This window comes from Lissotriton vulgaris, chromosome 4_1, assembly GCF_964263255.1.
Source record: "Lissotriton vulgaris chromosome 4_1, aLisVul1.2, whole genome shotgun sequence".
Lineage (NCBI taxonomy): Eukaryota > Metazoa > Chordata > Amphibia > Caudata > Salamandridae > Lissotriton > Lissotriton vulgaris.
Window position 1 is genome coordinate 832,258,839 of NC_141691.1, and position 20,684 is coordinate 832,279,522.

The 20,684-nt window shown below is 44.4% G+C and overlaps 1 protein-coding gene across 1 annotated transcript in view; it reads left to right on the plus strand.

The window, feature by feature from the left end:
- The first annotated feature begins 7,461 nt into the window (after window positions 1-7,461).
- Window positions 7,462-20,684, plus strand: part of NRSN1 (neurensin 1) — a 107,712-nt gene continuing 94,489 nt past the window's right edge. The window contains exon 1 of the mRNA XM_086965149.1: window positions 7,462-7,702. The gene's annotated coding sequence lies outside the window, so the exon portion shown is untranslated. The remainder of the gene's footprint in view (window positions 7,703-20,684) is intronic.

The following is a 20,684-nucleotide window of genomic DNA, read 5'->3' on the forward strand; positions in this document are numbered from 1 at the left end:
TAGAAAGATGTATGCAAAGTTAAAAATTAGATCGAAAATCGAAAGACCTTGTTGCTGTAAGCCTTGCTGAAAATAAGATGTTTTGATGTAATGAAGACTTGTTTAGCCTATGTTCATCCCTCAGAAGGATGCCTATCAGACTATGGTGAATAGCACGTTGCACTTTTTGTAAAATACAAGGCCCTGAAGACCAGCCTAGCCTTGCAAGACTCGTACTAGGGAAATGGGTCTCTGCCAGAAGAACTGACATCTACTATAATAGACATATGACAAATGAACGTAATAATCATCAAAGCGTCAAAGAATTAGCCAACAAAAGGAAGTTGTAAGGAATCCAGCAAATCCATCATCAATTGTTTATACGTTAGCCGCAAAAATCTCAAATGTAGCGAGTGCTTACCCCAGTTGCTTGGTGTTGGGAGAGAAAATAGATTTATGTAATTACCTTTTTTTCTGCAAAATCTCTAAAGACTGTCTTTTCAACACTCATTTAAGGGTATCACTGTCGGAGGGGAAAGAGACCGGATGTGGGAGCACGCGGCCTGACTGCGGATGGTGGAACATCAGCGACGGAGGCCGAGGCGAGACCACAGCAGTAAGGAGTCGCAGGACGGGGCACTGTTTCAAACAAAGCTAAGGAAAGGGCTGACCTGAAGCCCCTGCTCTATGATCAACGTGTGCCAAAAAGTCCCCGCTCTCTGAACATGGCTACGGACCCGCCTGTCGCAAACCCTCCGTCCCCCTGATTTGTTCCCGACTTGGCCTTGCTCCATCCCCTCCTCCTCCGACCTACCATAAGGACTGTTCACACCCGCACCTTTCCACCCGAACTCCCAAGTTCCTCCAAATCCTACTGAGCTACCCAGAGAAGAGTACTCCCTGCGTCAGAAGGGAGGGAGCTCCGACTAAGTAGACCACGAACTATGTTAAATCCCAGAACGGTGACCTAGAACTCCACCAAGGGTCGCCCCCGAAGAAAAGATAAACAAAGTCTGTGGTTCTGCCCGCTACCAAGCACCTTGAAGATGATGGAAGCAACAGGAAATGCCCACCACAGAGACTCAAGAAACGAACAGATCTCACAATTCTGGAACAATTGCATTTTCCATTGCAAATCTATGCTCTGCATTGCGGAAGAAGATGCACCTGCTCCAAAACCGTAACGCATTCCTCCTACGAGGTCTGACGAAAACCAAACAGAATGCACCCCTACCCGCAGACCCCCAACGACTCAATCCACATGAACATTTCTGTTGATAGGTAATCCAGGTGCTCAACAGTGCCGACAGAAGACGACAAAGGACAACGAGAACTCTGATATATATATATTTTTTTACTGTATCTCATTTCTCTCCCAACCACCATTGGACTGACTATGCACCCGCCGTATACAAAAAGGACTTACTTATATGATAACTTACCAGTTCTTATTCTATGATCTGTACCCAACGCCCTCGCTACATAATTCTAGTCTGATATTGCATTACGATGACTTTTTCTGCAACCAACTTAACGATGAACCCGCCTACTAAATGATGAGATTTTTCAATATGATGTTTATAATGTGATGTTTATGTACAGTTCTTTCGCCTAAGTCCCCTCTCCCTTACTTATGATCGCTGCATATAGGTGTAGATAGGAAATAGGCCAGCAAGATGTCTTGGAAATGTTAAAGGGAGGACTGTGGAAAATAAGTACAAACTTGGTGAACATTATCGGCGCCATCTTGCCCCTTTTCCAAGCCCATTCGTGCGCGTAAGCGGTAGCCATTTTTTTTTTGAGCACCATGACCTCCCTGCCCCTCGCTGATAGCCAGCGCGTCTCTCTCTCTTAACCTCGCAAGCATTCCCCCGCACGCTGACAACCCCCGCTCTCTCATGCCTTGGGTCATAAACCCCTCTTCAGCGCAGCTTCACCACGGAATCCCATCCTGTTCCCAGCGCGACACCTCCCCTCATTCCTTTCATGGCCTCAAACCCTTTTGATGCAAACCCCCTTTTCCTGTGTCCCCGTTTGTCTTCCCTGTTCCCAGGCCGCCACCTGGCTCTGCGGATACTGTTTATTACCCCGTACAGTAGGAAGCTTCCCCTCCCCATCAAAAGACCCCCGAATCGATCAAAGCCCCCACCCCATGAGATCCGACCAACCCCATGCATTCCGTGAATCGGCGGAATGCCCTGCTGTGCGACAACCATCACCTGTTGTGACCGGGGTGGGGAATCCAACTGTAAATGTATGTGGGAACGGGTCTGAAGGGAAGATTCCGAGGATGTTCTTTCAAGTACTAAAGTATTGCGAGAATGTGTTATGTGCAATAAAGGTCATAAACCCTAGTATAAGAGGCCAGGCCTCAGAGATGTGGTTAGAGCACCTCGTGACGATACTTGCTGTCTGAATTGATGTGTTCTCCTCCGGAGAGAATAAAATCCTCGTTTCCTGCCTTCCAGTCTCCAGCGCCTGCTTCTTCATTTGATTAATATCGGTGGGTCATAGAGGCGATACCGCCGGGCAACATAAAAGGGTCTTTGGTTACCGGTTGTCTTTGGAACCCTTTTTAACAACTAGACAGGTCATAGATTCTACCCTGTCTTGGCTATTTTTTAATATTGGTGCTAGGAGCTATACTCTATTAAATTATTCTTTTGCTCCTTAAAACCAATTTTACTTACCCCCTTTATCATCTTCTTTGGTTTTTCTTTGCACTGCACACCACCCTCTTTTTAACCCTGTCAGTTACTTTACCAACACATATGGTCTCGACCATAATACCAACACATACTAACTAACAGGAAGGTTAATTCCTTTCTGCTAGAGAACCAAGATCTAGTAGAGTGTTGGTCCTCGGAGCCCCAAATGATGAAGGGCGGTTCCGAGTGGTGACTGATGGGAGCCAGAGACCAGACACTGATCTTGATCTGGCATGTTCTACATCACTCCTCTTATAGTCATATGGCAAGTGGGAGCGTCACACCTTCTCTGTCTCCGATAATTAGCCTGTCTTACTCTTGACCCTCTGGTACCTTTTTGTGATTAATAAATCCAATATAGACAACAGTGGCTTTGTCAACATTTTGTAGCCATATTGTACAGCAACCTGGCTGAAAGGTTTTTGGAAAACACACAATGACATGGCAAGTGTTAACCAATCAATCAATCAATCACGGCATTTGTAGAGCGCGCTACTCACCCGGGAGGATCTCAAGGCGCTGGGGGAGAGGGGTAAGTTACTGCTCGAACAACCAGGTCTTGTGCTGCTTCCTGAAGGAGAGATGGTCTTGGGTGTGCCGTAGGTGGGTGGGGAGGGAGTTCCAAGTCTTGGCTGCCAGGTAGGAGAAGGATCTTCCTCTGGCGGTGGCTCTGCGGATGCGTGGTACGGTGGCGAGGGCCTGGCTAGTCGATCGTAGCTGGCAGGTGGGCGTGTAGAAGGTCAGGCGGTCGTTGAGGTACTTGGGCCCCAGGTCGTGGAGAGCCTTGTGTGCGTGGGTGAGGAGTCTGAACGTGATTCTCTTGCTGACGGGGAGCCAGTGCAGGTCTCTCAGGTGTCCGGTGATGTGGCTGTGTCGAGGGATGTCCAGGATGAGTCGTGCGGAGGCGTTCTGGATGCGTTGGAGTCTTTTATGAAGTTTGGCTGTGGTTCCGGCGTAGAGGGTGTTCCCGTAGTCCAGTCGGCTGGTGACGAGTGCCTGGGTGGCGGTGTTCCTGGTTTCGGTGGGGATCCATCTGAAGATCTTGCGGAGCATGAGCAGGGTGTTGAAGCATGAAGATGAGACGGCGTTGACTTGTCTGGTCATCGACAGGGAGGTGTCCAGGATGAAGCCCAGGTTGCGTGTGTGGTCCGTTGGTTTGATAGTGGTGCCCTGGGCCGGGGGCCACCAGGAGTCGTCCCAGGCGGAGGGTGATGATCCCAGGATGAGGACTTCCGTCTTGTCTGAGTTCAGTTTAAGGCGGCTGTTCTTCATCCAGTCGGCGACGTCTTTCATCCCGTCGTGTAGGTTGGCTCTGGCGGTGGTGGGGTCGTTGGTGAGGGCGAGGATCAGCTGGGTATCGTCGGCGTAGGAGATGATGTTGAGGTTGTGTTGGCGTGCGATGGCTGCGAGGGGGCTCATGTAGACGTTGAAGAGGGTTGGACTGAGTGAAGATCCTTGTGGTACGCCACAGATGACTTAGGTGGCCTCGGATCTGAACGGACGGAGGCGGACTCTCTGGGTTCTTCCGGTGAGGAACGAGATGATCCACTCCAGTGCTTTCTCTCGGATTCTGATGTTGCTGAGGCGTTGAACTAGGGTGCGGTGGCAGACAGTGTCGAACGCCGCAGAGAGGTCCAGGAGGATGAGGGCCGCTGTTTCCCTGTTGTCGATCAGGAATCTGATGTCGTCGGTGGCTGCGATTAGGGCGGTCTCGGTGCTGTGGTTGGCCCGGAACCCGGACTGCGAGGGGTCGAGGGATCCATTTGTCTCGAGGAAGGCGGCAAGCTGTCTGTTGATGGTCTTCTCAATGACTTTGGCCGGAAAAGGAAGGAGCGAGATGGGACGGTAGTTCTTGAGGTCGGTGGGGTCCGCCGTTGGTTTCTCCAGGAGGGCGGTCAGCTCGGCGTGCTTCCAGCTCTCCGGGAAGGTGGTGGTGTGGAAGGAGGAGTTGATGATGTCTCGGAGATGGGGTGCGATGATGGCGTCGGCTTTGTTGAAGACGTGGTGTGGGCATGGGTCGGTTGGTGATCCGGAGTGGATGGAGTTCATCGTGCGAGTGGTGTCTTCGGTGCTGATCGGGGTCCAGTTGGAGAGGGTGGTGGTGGCGGGCGTTGGTTCGGTGGTAGGGTGAGTGGTCTGTGCGTCGAAGCTGTTGTGTATGTTGGCGATCTTGTGGTGGAAGAACGAGGCGAGTGAGTTGCAGAGGTCTTGCGAGCACCACCACAGCACCACTCAGCACCACCACAGCACCACTCAGCGCAACCACAGCATCACTCAGCGCAACCACAGCATCACTCAGCACAACCACAGCATCACTCAGCACAACCACAGCATCTTTCAGCGCAACCACTGCATCATTGCGCATTTTTTTTTACTTCCAGCCGTGCTACACGGAGATCATGCTACTGTACAACTTACAATTAGGGTGACCAGAGTTTCAAAATGAAAAATGAGACAGGCCAACCATAGAAGTAGGGTTAATGCGTGACAATGAAATCGAATTGGCATATTTCAAAGAGCGCGCATAAACACATAGGCGTTGATTAAGATGCCGTTCGGAACTTCTCAGAATCGGATTCAGGTGTGCCAAATCGGATTCGAAAGCCTGTTTCCGACCGAATCTGAAACCTTTCCGAACTACCAATTATGATATTCAGGGGGAACATCCTTTACAACGCGGATGTTACCCTGCGCTACCATTACGACGCATCTCTTACAACGCAAGTCGTAACCACGACTTGCGCTGGAGGGCGCTGACGGACAAGGAATAGTTAATTTACTATTCCAACACCTTCCCTACTATCCACGGGGACTGGTGTTGGAATAGTAAATTAAACTATTCCTAAGTCCGCACCCTACAGCGCAAGTCGTGGTAACAACTTGCGTTGTAAAACACGCGTTGTAACAGTACGCGTGGTAATAGCCCGCGTTGTACCGTCATACATCCGATATTTAGACTTTCCGAATCGGTTCCGAGTCCAAATCGGATGGCATTCGGAAAGTCTGAGTCGTTCTGAGTCGAATCGTGTATGTCTACGAGCAGCATTTATGAACTACCCAGAAGCTTTCCGAACAAGTGATTACGATGTCAGATTTGGACAGCCTTTATGATTCGGTTGTCCCGACTCGGATCGGCTGTTGGAATCTGACTTTGGGGCCACGTAGCAGGCCCCCCTTCACCCGGGGCCTTCTGAATTGGACCCGTGGGGGTACTCAGGGGACTTCCCTTTCAGGCCATGCACAGGGTGCACAATTTACCCTAGCCACCCCTTTCTTCAAAGGGAGCCTGTGTATTCGGTCAGAACACAGGCTCCTATTGAAGTCAATGGGAGCCCGAACTAATCGTATCAGGAAGCATACGGATGCATAGTAATCGGTGTTTCGGATTCCCCAGATCCGATTCAGTCTGAAATACATTCTGAGACCGATTCGGTCGGAATGCTTTCCGAACTGCATCGTAATCGATCCCACACTCTCTCTAGTTAGTGGCAGTGTCCTTCAAATACTCTGGAAGCTGTCCTTAAGGTTGCAGTTCAAAACATTTTTTTTCATGCTAACCTCCGCTACTTTTACAGATGCACCGCAATAGATAAATGTAGCATACTTTTACATGTAGCATACGTTTGGTGCCTTGATGAGTATTATGGAGTTGGTGTATCGAGCATAAAGTGGGCAGCTCTTACACCTAAAGGTTTTAGGCTCTTGTTAATTTGCAGGTTTAATTTACAAGAAGACTTCATTTTAAAGCATAAGCTATGCCAGTGTGACATGACCTCATTCATGCCCCCTAGCCCGCTTCATCTCTCAGTTGGGAGCAAGAACTGAGGCTCCAGCTGACCTCCTGTGACCCTGTGTAATGTAACTGGTGATCATGGAAAACGCTCAAATACCTTCACGAAATAAATGTGCAAACTAAAAACAGATTAATCACTTACATTGTTTCTGACTTTAGGAAGTTAGTGCATATTCACAGTTTCAACGCTGCCTCTCAGCGTCACTCATCCCTCATCTAAAAAAAACGGGACATGTATTAAAAACAGATTAAATCTTTGGGATGCCCGGACAGACCTCCGAAAAACCGGGACAGCCCTTTGAAATTCACGAGGTCTGGGCACCTTATAAAAAATTGATAAAAAGCCATATAGATCTCTTAGTAACTAAAAAAATTGAAAACATATGAGGTTACATCAACATAATATCAATAAAAGTATTACTTTGCTTAGAAATAATCGTGTTTTAATGTTTGCCAAACGTTTGGCTTCAACTCTTAAACGACCCTCTTTCTGTTATGAGAAGCACGAGAGTACCTTTCGTCGAATGCGCCCAGCGAAACAAAAAAAAGGGCAACACTAGCTATTTAGCCTCCTGCTTTAAGTGCATTAAGGAACGTGTCAACCATCTTTCTATTACATACCATACCATACAGCTTGACGAGCTTACAAATAAAACCACAAATATTTATTTTAGTTTATTTTAATTAAAATATCGTTCACTGCAAGAAAACTATTGTTTCATTTTTTAAGGTAATCTAAAGTTAAGGAATGAAAACCCAATATTCAAGAAACTTCCATCACTTATAAAGAAATCCTATTTAGGATTGTTTGGATTTCTTTTTTTCAAATGCTACTTTCGAACGTACGTATTCCCTATCAATAGTGAACCTTACAGTCAGGACAAGATGGCCGGTCAATTTGCCGTTACATTTATATATCTTTGTCAGATGCTTTTGGCAGACTGTTCGCTTATGCGCTGCAGTGCTACCCCGCGGCCACTTGAGTCGCTATGGCGCCCAGAAGCTGGCACCGGGGTTCCTGGAGCTGTCCGCGGCAGTGCGCAGGCCTCGGTGGCGAAGGCAGAGGCTGCGAGCGGCGGGTGCTGCTGCGAGGTGAGATGCCATAGCACGGGTGCTGCCAGTGTCCTCCGGCGAGAGGGATGGGAGGCGGAACAGGGACCTGCGACTAGTAGCACTGCTCAAGTCCTCTGGAAACAGCAGCAAGCAAAGGGGTCACAGACAGGTACTGTTACAACTAGCATAACAGCAGCATAGAAGAGAGAGGGCACCTCAGAGGGCATGCTTCTTTTGACCAATCTTCTTTTTTTCATTGAACATACCATTTATCACCAAACTGTCATATATATGATTAGTTAATTCCTCAAAAAGTGAATGACGTTTTTGCATGGACAACATTAACAGATGCTTGTGGAAATTCCTGTTCAATCCAGATGTATCTGGAAATTGGGTTCTGGTGTCTCGTCGGGAATGGTTTGCTGCTGGCCTGTAATGATGTCGTTTGATTTCTGTAAACCAGTTTAAATTACTACATAAATATTCAATTATTGTATTTTGTATGTCGAAAGTAGGTGTCCAAAATCAATACTCTGCTCGGTACTACATGTAGTAGAAAACACTCCTTAAGTTTGCAGCTGAAATGTTCACCAGGATAGACTACTACCAGTTCCGTGAACATGTTTTAGTGTTTTGCGTAGAGAGATTTGTTTTTACTTTCCCTACACAGCCCGCTTGCTAATTTTTGCATGAATCATTCTTAGCTGGACCTCTTTTTGGAATCCTTAATGCCAAGGATGTTTAACTGGGCACTGCCTGCCCTTACATCTCTTTCGTTTTCAAGCTCAGACAACACACCTCTTTGACCTTGAGATAGAAACACCTGGAAGTTGGGGTCGTTGGCTGAAAAGTCTTGTGCAGTTAGGGAGTAGGGGATGTGAATTAAAGAAATCCCATGGAGTTTTTCTGTATAAACATTTGAGAGTACTTTTGCTAGCCTGCGTACCAAGACTTATACTGTGAGCATTGCCACCCAGCGTTGTATTTTACTCATGTACTCGATTTCTTCACTTTCTCCCCTTAAAATCAAGCATACAGCGAAAACATTACAACCAGATAAATCACCTTTTTCAATACAAGTGACCACGTATGAGTCTTCGGATTTTTGTGTGTGAAAACCCTATGGTACACTGTGTTTTACAGTGGGAGGTATGCGCCTCTTCTGTACCCACAAAATCTTCAGGTAAGAGGGGTGCGAATATCTTTGGGTGTTGTACATCACTATGGGTGCGTCTTGTCCGAGAAAGGTTCACATAGGGCATATAGCTTTTATTACTGTAATGTAGCGTCACCTTCACATTGCTTGGAGCGCATATTTGGAACATGGCTAGCCACAGAGTAGGATACCTTAAAGGCATATGTTAGAAAAACGCAAGAGGGTAGATGAATTCTGTATTCAACTGTATATGGATATTAACTGTTAAGAGGTGGGGAGAATAGTTTTTTTTCATAAATCATTAACAGCTGAGCAGGTCTGTACGTATATTTATGGCACAGACGCCGGATGAAATTTTATTTTTTTCTGTAAGAAAAACACTGTTTTTACTCCCTTATAAGCATGTGTCACGTTTTTGACAGCTTTCAGTTGTTGCCTTGGTTTTTTTATTTAGCTTCTGCTTGACACACCGAAGAGGGGAGGGCAGTTGTGTGACGCCTCTCGTGACGCACGCTGACGCTTGGGCTCAGTACCTTGGAGAGCAGCAGGACACGCGTGAAGGACGAAGCAGGGAAGCAGGTCATCAGCTCCCACGCACAGCAGCCACGAAACAAGACAATTGGTTTCTGCCTTTCGGTGCATAGCAGTGTACGCGTGCTGCATTTGGTTTGTTTCAAACCGCACGAAGTCTGTGCACGAAATGTGTGCATGAATTACATTTTCATTCACAAGTGAATGATAAACAGTATAAGTTTACAACTGCAACTGCTCGTTTTCTTGGAGTAATCCGACAGTTTCTGATATTTGAATGGATACATTGGCAACATTGTTCCAGCTTCAGGTGTTAATTAAGACATTGGGCAGTAATAATAGAAGAAAGTCGTGAGTTGCGAGGATAGACTGGAGTTCCTGTAAGAGGTGGCCAGAGTGCAGATGCCTAGCTTTGCAATCACTTCATGAGGGAAGGGGAACAGAGAGGCTGGTATTTGACGTCAGTGTAACAAAGAGGCATGCAGAGAAGTACGGCCTGGTTGTCTTGAGTATCGGGAGATGGGCATATAGGTCAGGCTTTGCTGCCATTTTAAAGAACCACCAATTCAAGTCACACGACGCACCTCCCTACATATTTCGGTAAAAGGCAGCCCTTAGTTGTAGTCTTCAACTTTACAATGATGATAACTTTACTCTCTGTACATTGCTGGCCGCATAATTTTGTTTTGTGCTGCTCAAGACCGTGGCTGTTTTCTGTGTTTAGGTCAAAGAAGTTCAGGTGACTTATAGAGTGTGCTTTTCATGAAATTCAATTACACAATGGCTTGTACCATCCGACCTCTATTACTTCTTATGGGTACAAAAATGGCTCACTGAGCTGGCCATATGATGAATAAAACTATACGATTAAATAATTGTCTTAGAATTGTATTAATCATTTGGCCAGCTTAGGGAGCCATTCTTGGCCCCATAAGAAGTAATACAGGTAGGGTGGGACAATTCATTGAGTTATTGTTGGTTCTTCCCCCTTGTCCCAGACATCATAAAGCATCCTTTCAGGAGGCGCCTTTAGAATGACACATGAAATGCACTTTCCCACTTAACGCTGGGGCACTCTCTTCTTCAGCCTTCCTTTGTTTCCACCTTATTCTGCTTACCCATGTTCCCTTTATATAATTGCATTCACTTCCTAAATGCAAATAACTTTTGGAAACATCCCTTTATGAATAACAACTTGGGATTAGTAGGGTTCGTCGTACCCAGTATCTGGTGCCCTGAAATTAACCTAGCTTTGCTTAATATAACAGTTGTTCACAAGCCACATCACTTGTTAGACGTTCTAATGGCATGTTGTTGCTTCTGTGGAGTTTTAAACATCTCACCAAAATTAATGCATTAGAATTTATTTATGTGTGTCCAATTGCGTAATTGTACTTGTTCACCAACTTTTCATTGCTCTAGCTTTGTAGATGTTTGGTGGCTTTTGGGGCCAATGAAAATATATGGGACCATGTTCTGACAAAGTGTTGTATCGTTTTCTGATTCTTGACTTTCTTGGAAAATGTGTATATTTGACAGTAACCTCCTGATATGTTTGTGTGACCCCACAATTTATTATCTAGTTTTCAGCCCCCCTCGAAGATTTTCCGCTAAACTTCACATACTTTTGGTTCACATAACTCATTGTTTTTCTGTTTTGGTTCCACCTCTAAGATGCTTGAGTGTCTCATGCTAATAGATTTTGTGTTTAGGTTTTGAAGCCGAATTAGTAAGTATTGTCTAGTTGGGAAACACTAACTAAAAAAATAAATAATAAAAACAAATAAATAAATACAAATCCAGAAATCTTAAAGGTGGAGGAAGTGTGAACAAAACTGGCCACTTTGTTTTGTTACTGTTAAAATTTAGCTTTCCAAGATGTTCAATTGACTTCAAAAAGTACCTTACTCAGGCAAAAACATATTTTCCGTCAACAGATCTTGTTGTAAACGCCAGTTGTCTAGGGACTGGAAGTGTAAGCACAAGCGCCTTCATGCGTGAGTTTGGTGGGGTTTGTAGACGTTGATGGTGAGGTGCAAAAGCAGACAGGCCTTCTTGCTAGGTTTAGAAATATTTTTTTGATTGTTTTCAATAAAAAAGCAATGTTGGGTCTGGCTGTGGGATACATTCAGAGTATTCAGTACTAATGTTATCAATGTCTACAGAGATACTTTACAAACGTGAATTTAATCAGGTTTGGTCACATAGTCATTGAACTAATGTGTTGCTTGACTTGCTACTTTTATTCATCCCCGTGATCAAGGTCATAGAGGGCACGTGCTATTCATCGATAGTTTGTATCAACCCTCATATGGCACCAAATTAGTTCCTCCATGCCCCCACACTTTATCAAAGCTTTGGCCACCCCCATCTAACAGAAACAGTCCGTTTGGACAGTATGCACCACTTTATATTATGACCCCACATTTCTAGAGTGTTGGAGAGGAATCGCCCTCCAGTCATACTAAATGCCACCGACAAGTCCAGATCCAACAATACTTTAATGTACTTTAGAGATGCCTTGTCCCTCACAGCCAAATAACTGGTACCCCTGCCTTGATATCCATGCATGTGTCTGTGATGGTCCCTAAATGTTCCACCACAGTGTCCCAAAATGTACTAATCTGTGAGCATTCGCAAACAGCATGACAAAAGGTCCCTTGCTATACACATCCCTTCAGACAAATATAACCTTTCATCCATCCACAGTTATATAACTACGCTTGTGTCATATATATATATATATATATATATATATATATATATATATATATATATATATATATATATATATATATATATATATATATATATCAGAAATTATACTCGCACTCCACCAGGATGTTTTTCTACAGCAGGTTTATTATACTGAAAAAAACGTATTTTTAGTTGGACATTTCACTCGTACAAAACCATAGAAATTTCCCCGTTATAGTTAGTTCAGCTAACTATAACTCGCACGCCCGCAATGCACTGCTGATGATGTCACATAATAAATCACTCATGACATGGTCAGTGACATCACTCATGACATCACTGATGGCATCTCAAATGACATCACTGATGTCATCATCCTTGTGATAGAGTGGCAGACCTCCTCTCACCCTAATATAACCTTTAATACACACACTCAAAAATACAAACTAACATTTTCTTAACAATGGACATACTAATACCAGTTAGTCGTGCTCGAAAGACTCGAAGAAGGACATGCTGTCGGAATGGAATAAAAAGCCATGCTGAAGCATAGTGATAACAAATAAAGATCGCCAGGGCAGCTTTTTCGTATATTTGTGGAAGTAAAGCAGAGTCAAGAGATATATTTTTTACAAAGAACAGAACTTTGGAAACTCATAGGAAATCTACATACGCCAAATCGAGCATAAGATATTGAACAGCTCAGGACAGATTGTTTTGCCTAATCTCACTGGATCCTGAAGTAAACAATAGAGAGGTTATCTACCATGCAACAGCAGTGAAACTGGAAAACCAAAAGATTGATACCTTTAGAAACTTATACAAACGCGCAGCCGTTGAGTATAAGCTCTTTTGTATTCCCCCTTTATCCAACCCGCCACAAATTCTAAAAGTAACAGGTCCTGAAGAAGATTGTACAAGAAGCAATACTAGACCATCGAAACGCGCGTTGACCAGTGTGTTTGGGATACCCCAGCTTACAACACAGCATTAGAGGGTTGAGTTGGTCACCGCTGGGAAGTCATCAGTGTATGTAGTTTGGAGATGGGGTGTGTAGTGTGATTGTAAGGAGTGTAAGAGATGTGGTAGTATAGTGTGTAGAGGAGTGACTGTGTTTTTTTGGGTGTTTATAATTGTGTATTTTTTGAATTAGGATGTACAGTGAAGACAGTAAATATCACTTGGAAAACAATTCTTAGCATTGTTTGAAATAACTGATTTCACATTTCTTTAGGTCATGTAGTAAGATGACATTTTGATGGTTGTATAAATCTAAAAAATGTAAAAAAGTAATCTGTACAGTTGCAAATATAATGTGATATAATTTATATGTCAAATATGTAGCTGAAAACTGAAAAAAAGAGAATAAAAGAAAAATAAAATGTGAAAAACTTCAAAAAGAAATTTCTTGAGTAGTAGAGTATTGTTTCTTTTCCCCAAGTTTTGAGCTAATTTTAGCCGTAAGTAAAGAAATATAGGTCTAGAGGGATTATTTTGTAAAATGTTGTTTTCTTTTCTTTCCCCCTTTCCCTGGCCTACCAGCCTCTTGTTCTCTAGGGGGTGCCTTCTTTCTATCCATACCAATACCAGTTAAAACACACCTATTCAGTAATACATTGCAGGAGCCGGCCCTGGGGGGTGGCGGTCCCCAGGGCCCTCACTGGCTCCAGGAGGGTGTCTGTGCGGCCCCCCTCTTACCATTAGCAAAGCCCCAGGGAGGTGGTGGTCCCCGGGGCTTGGGGGTCCATCACGGACCCCCAAATTTGAATAATTAGACCCCCGGGGAGGTGGCAGTCCCCGGGGCGTGTGGGGGGGGCTCAAGCCCCCCCCCCACATAGGTAGAATTACAAAAATAGGACTCCCGGGGGGTGGCGAGCCCAGGCAGATATGCCCCCACAAATTTATTGATGAAAGCGGGGTGGCGGTCCCCGGGGCTTGGCGGGGCTAGGAGGCCCCCCGTATAAACAATCAAAGCCCCGGGGGTGGCGGTCCGCGTGGCAGCGGGAGGGCCTTGAGCCCATTGCAAAATTATTAATAAAAGCCCCAATGGGTGACGGTCTCCGAAGCTTAGGAGGCCTCCATAAAAAAATAAAGCCCCGGGGGTAGCGGTCTCCTGGGCTGCGGGAGGCCAAAAGCCCCCGCAAATATTTACTGAAAGCCCCAGGGGTGGCGGTCCCCAGGGCTGCGGGGGCCTGCCTGGGCCCCTGCTATTTCAATTTAACATGCCCCCGGGACTTGGCCTACCCGGGGGCTAAATAATAAGGAAGGCTCCCTCGCTTCCTTTTTTTATTTTCAGCCGAAATTCGCACTGGGTGCACGAATCTTGCCGATTAAAAAAAAAAAATCTTTATTTGGCCCTAGGGGTCCTTGTGGGACCCCCTGAGCAGGCCTAGAGGGTCAGGGTGTTTCTACCCTGCCCCCTTTTCTTGTTTTGCGCCTTAGTTTTTTCGTTTTCTTGTGCCTCGGTTCTACCGAGGCACAAGATGGCTGCCAAAACATCCTGGTTTGGAGTGTTGACAGCCAATTGGCATGAAGCTCGTGATCGGGAAAGTGCACGGATCCTGCACACCTCTATATATCAATATTTTTTTAATTTTGATTTTCTCAGCAACTACTGAACGGATTTACACCATTTGACAAAAAGAGTTCTTTCTGAACCAAGGGCTACCATTTTGCCAAATTTGGTGCAATTCCGTTAAGCAGTTCGGTCTGTAGCCGTGTTTTAAGTTTCCTATGGAAAATAACATAGAGAAAAGATGTTTTGGGACCCCCTTTTTTTCTCGGCCCTCGCTTGCTAAATCACCCCAAACCTTTCAGGATAGAAGCTGACTGGAACTCCCCACGAGTTTTGAATATTTTGCGGAGATTCGTCATCCGGCGCCAAAGTTATTGCGAATAGAATGTTGTGATTTTCCTATGGATCCTATGGAAACTAGGTCCTAACTATAACTACCTACTGGCGACTGCCAGTAGGTAATATATATATATATGTATATCTATATATATATATATATATAGAGAGAGCAAAAGGTGAAAAAAAAAAATATATATATATATATATACATAATGCAGAAGTTCATTTGTATCAACCGAAACCCATAGCAGGTAGCCACATCTCTCGAATACATTCTCCCCTCATTCCATTCTGACTCATCCATCTAGCTGGTATCACGCATCTACTTCTCTTTAGCTTTTCTACAGTGTTTCCCAGATTATAAATGAGGCTTTTGTAAACGATTGAGCTTGCACGTCTGAGATGTGACAGCTAACACTTTACATTTCAAGGGTGACTCATCCTGTATCCTGTTAAGGAAATCCTTACATTGTGATAATTGTGATAATTGATTGCTTATTCCAATTGAAAGGTTTGAGTTTTTGGGATGTACATAATTAACATTCCTCTCTCATTGCATCACAGATTTTCATTCCAATTCCCCACCAATATGTCGCCTTTTATGTCGTTCTCACCTATATCCCATCTCCGTAACCCACCCACATTCCTCAGGTCATGCAGCAACATTAAGTTCCTTAGAAACATTACCAAGGAAAATATACCTTCCCTTACGATTTTCCTCCTAGCCATTATCCATGCCTGTATAACCACCCTGGTGTGTTCATGAAGTTTAGTGGGTATTCTGCCCCCATAGATTACTCTGGGATTCCCCTAATTCCCTTACCATGTGTATCTTTCATCAGCGATAGACCCTAATGTGTCAGTAACGCAGTTCAGGTTTACCCTTTTGGGATGCCCATTAATATCTATGAATATCTGGGAGTGCTAGTCCTCTGAAGTTACAGTTTGTTTAGATATTTGTGCCATTCCTCCATTCCATATTAGGTCTTTCATCATTTTATCCACTCTACAAAGAAGGTCCCCAGAATGCAGAAGGGATGTAAAAGAATTGGGAAGGACAGTTGTTTTGCATGCAGTCCTGCCCATTAGATATGAAGGGAGTGATTTCTAATGTGAAACATCATCCTTAAAACGTGACAAAACCCCTTGCAGATTATTTCTAGAAAAGATTACTGTATAGTTACCTATATTTACAGATAGGTAAATAAATTCCAGCATCTTTGAAATGGGCAAGAGGTGTCCTTTCAGGGTTTCCAAGTATTAAGCGGAAATACATTTGATTTGTCCCAGTTGCTCTGGTATCCAGAATATTTGCAGAACATCTTTACCCCTTCTCTGTGGTCTAGACTTGCTTAAGTGGCACCCCTGTTCTCGGCCAGAGACCGCAGCTGCTGAAGATGAGCCCCCATCTGCATTCGGCCATGAGGCCACAGCTGCTAAAGATGGGCACCTGTCGGGTCCCAGCAGAAGGCTGCAACTGCTAAAGACAAGAAACCATCTGGTCTTGGCCAAGAGGCTGCAACTGCCAAAACCGGGCAACCTCTAAGCAGGCCTGCAACACTGCTCCACCCCAGTGGTCTGAGTTCTGAGTGAGGCCCCCTCTGCGGTTCCTATTCCCTATTGCTGGTTTGCAGAGCTCTTCAAAGTAAAACATGGCCATTGGATAAGCCAAAGTGGTATTTTACATGTAAATTAATTTCCTGGCTCTTTATTGAAACAGTCAATTAAGCGTGAAGTCAAGTTTTCACACTTTTCTTTTAACTATTGCTTTTCCCTAGATACTGAGTCTCCAGAAGCATGTTAGGCAACCTGCCTATTGTTCAGTAAGGAGGGGCGGAATGTCTTTGTAGTGTAATGGGTGTGGATTGCAAGACGGGTTGATGGGATCCTGACCCAACATAACTATTTATTATACAAGAGAGGTCTTCAACATCTTGCACTTTTCAGGAAGTGATCTGTGATATTTCCACAACCTAAAAGCAAGGAACACAGAGTTTTAGTTACACCTTACTGTTGAAAATAGGGAGTGTAACCCCCGAGGGAGAACTAGGGATTGCTTTTCATGTACTTTCCAATGATAGGCTATGCTGTTCTCTTTAAAAACCCATGCTGGATCCTCAGTACTTTAGTTCAATTCTAGGAAGGAGACAAGAAATAGAGAACCCCTTCTTTACTTGAATGACAAATGCAATAGTTGCCTGCAATTAGGCAAACCACCACCTCATTATCTGCCACCTTTAAATTATTCCAGGAGTGTGGAACACTGCCTTCTGAACTGACTGACAAAGAGAACGGAATTTTGGCCTTCTAGGGAGTCTGCATCTTGAACTTGGCGGTGCCTGGAGCTAAAAACACCTGGAACATAGAAAGCTCTCTTTCCTGCTTTGCATGTGTGTGGCACTGTACAGCACACATGCGATGCTGGAAAAGTTATAAAGTTAGTCTGGGCATAGTATTTTGCACTGGAAGGGTACCCTTCTAAAACCTATGCTAGACTCATGCAGGCACCATTACACTGTTGTGCAAAGGTGTTTGTGTGACATAATTGTGCACAAGTGCTTGGGAGAGCTCAGGAAGAGCCATATCTCTATAGATATGGTGCTTTCCTGCTCTCTCCCTGTCACGCAGCGCTGCAACTTTGGGTGCTGCGTTGTGTGAACATTTTGTAAATTTGGACCTTCCTCTTTAATATCTGTTGAACTCCTTTAACTACTTCCTATATTTTTGTTACATTAAGCTAATTTAATTTTTATTTTGTATAAAACTTAATTTTGACCATCAAGTTATTAATGTCTTTTTCTACACGGGTTGTTTTGGTTAATTTGCAAATGTTATATCCATCCTCCTTTCCCTACAGTTCTGACTTTATGCTCAAGCTAAGCTGCCTAATATGGTTACACTTTGGTAAAAACATTTTTTTCCTACTGAGTGACTCTGTTTGAGTGGCGTGAGGACTCAGTCTCAGCTCATGTCACAACTGTGACCACCTCTTCTCTTATCTTACCAGTTGGAATCTCTGTAGGCACCATTAGTGCATTTTCAGTTGTTGCTCAGCCAGGACTTTATTGTTAAAAGTTTAACTTGCAGTGGTTAAGTTCATTTCACTCTCTCTACCAGGATTATGTCAGGATTTTCCTAACTATCAGAAACAGTCACCTCAGGTACTATTCTCCTTCTTTACAAGTTCACACTTGCAGGATTTCTCAGCTGTATTCCATGCAAATCGTGTAACCCTTCCAAGCCTTGAAAATTTGATCCAGAACCTCAGTTTTCTATTACTTCAGTCTCTAGCTCTCCATCCTCAGATCAATAACTTCCCAGCCGTTGATTTTTCCAAATTATGCTGCTTTATAAAATCTTACTAGACTTACCAATGTGTTGCTCTAAAGAGCAGTACCCTATAATGTTATCTTGATTGGACTGCCATAATTCTCTTTATTTTTGTCTTCTTTTTTATTAACATCCACTCTACAACATTTCCAGAATGCAGCTACTTGTTTCATCTTTTAACTTAATCACTGCTTTTAGGAGTCTTTGTTTCAGCCACACAGCAGTGGTTGGAACCAGTCCAGTTTATCTTTGGAGTAATTTTAAAGCCCATTGTCTCTCCAGCATGCTCCAGCCATCCTCTGCTTTCCTTCTGTGTTTTCACGCAATCCATAGGACTTGAGTAGCTAACTTGAGTGATCCTGAATCTCAGAGCTGCAGTGAAGTGGAAGCTGTGCAGAGTCTAAATCCAGCAGCTGTGCATGGGCCAGAACAGAGTTCCAGGCTGGCCCCAGTGAGTCTTTATGATACGTACCATGTGTCAACATTGAGATACATTATTTGGCACACACACTCTTAGTGTGTGCAGTGGGTAAGCAAGGTTTCCCACCCATCATGAGTCAGTCGTGTGGATGCAGTGTGTCAAAACTGAGACAGAGGTAGGAGCATCCTCTTGCTTTCAGCGTATGTGTCAGGTCAGTACCCTCAAGATAGGAGGCATGGGAGGCTCCCATTACTCTCCAGCTCGCCAACCGACAACCAATTGCCCATTTCACGGATACTCAGCAAATCCCTTTGGTTTGAATCCTCTTTAGGAGCAGTTGTTAAAGCTTGAATAAAGCCCTCTGTGGGCAATCATGCCACATTGCCATACATAACACTGCATCCACTCAAACGGAGACACTCAGCCTGTCATTTTTCAAGATGACAAGAAATAAATAGCAATTTGAAACAATTAAAAAAAACTTTTTCAAGCTCTGTATCTATGTAAGATGCACAGATCTTTGTTTTTTCCAAGTGACAATTTTTTGGGGGCATTTAAAAAGTGTTTAATATCTTCAAAATATCTAATTATCAACCATAGAATAGCAAAAGATTGATTTCAAACTTAAAAGGAGTCCAACATATGCCTTGTAAGGTACATGTAGTTGTTTGCAGCTGGTTCATAATCCACTAAGCTATTTTACCCTGATACCAACTTGTGAACTAAGGGGTAGGCAGAATTTCTGTAACAAACTTATTAAACCTTTGTTCTCTGTTACATAGAAAGGACATTTGTGACCTACGTTTTATTTGCCATTGCTGTGCATGAGGCACATTAACCCTGATGTTACTCATGACTCTCCATAAAATTATGATCATGGCCCCATTTACTTATTTATTTATAAAACGCAACATTTATCCCATAGGGATATCATGGCGCTAATAAAGCGGGAGGGTGGGGGTTGTGGCTGGGGCTGTTAAAGTAGGTGACATCAGTCTTTGGGGAATAGGTGGGTTTTAAGTTACTTCCTGAATGCTGTGTAGTCCTTGGTCAGCCGTAGTTCCAGTGGAAGCTTGTTCCAGTGCAAGGCTGCGTGGTATGAAACAGCGCGTCCACCTGCCCTGATCTTTCTGATCCTTTTAGTCTCAACCAACGACTGATGACATGACCTTAGGCACCTGGATGGAGTGTAGAATTTGATTTTGTTCGGAAGGATCCTAGGGCCACCATGGTGGAATACCTTGTGTGCATGTCCTAAGAGCTTAAATATTGCTCTTTGACGCATGGGCAGCCAGTGAAGCTGCCTCAAGCAATTGGTTGCTGAGCTGGATCTGCCTTTGTTGCACTCCAGTTTAGTCTCTGCATTTTGTATTACTTGTAGACATTTAAACAGATAGTCTGGCATGCCAACGAAAAGTGCATTTCCATAATCCAGCCGACTGACCAGTAGGGCCTATGTGACTGTTCTCCTACTTTCCAGTGGGATTCAGGGAAAAAGCCTTTTTAAGAGCTTCGGCGTGGCGAAACTTCTTCCACACAGGGTCCTACATGATCCTGCATGGATAAGGTGTTATCAATGAGGACACCCACGTTTTTTGCGTACTGCTTGGGTGCTGGGGCATCTCCTAGCGAGTGGGGTCACCATGACGCATCCCAGATATGATTGGCTCCGCAGAGGAGCAAGATCTCAGATTTCTCAGCGTTGAGCTTTAAGCAGTGTTCCGACATCCAGGTAGCCATTTCAGTGCGGCGGTTGTTGAGTTTAGCCCTGGTGTCCTCGTGTCTGTCTCTGATGGCTATTGTCAGTTGTGTGTCATCCACATTGGAACAAATACCAAAGCCCCACTTCATACCGATTTTTTACAAGGATGATACTTATGCATTAAAAAGGGTGGGGCTCAAGGAGGCTCCCTGCGGGACGCCGCAACTGAGGGTTTTTGAACTTGAGTAGAAGTCACCCATTTGCACGGTTTGAGTTCTGTTGCTCAAGAACGAACTGAGCCATTGAAGGGTTTTTGTGTGTATCCCTTTTTCGTGCACATTTTCCAATAGGAGCTGGTGGGAGACCTTGTCGAACGCCGCCGACCTCGCCCCTTGTGACCTCATTCCTTTTCCATACCCCATACAAATTTTGTGAGTTCTCGGAGTAAGAGTATGTTGAA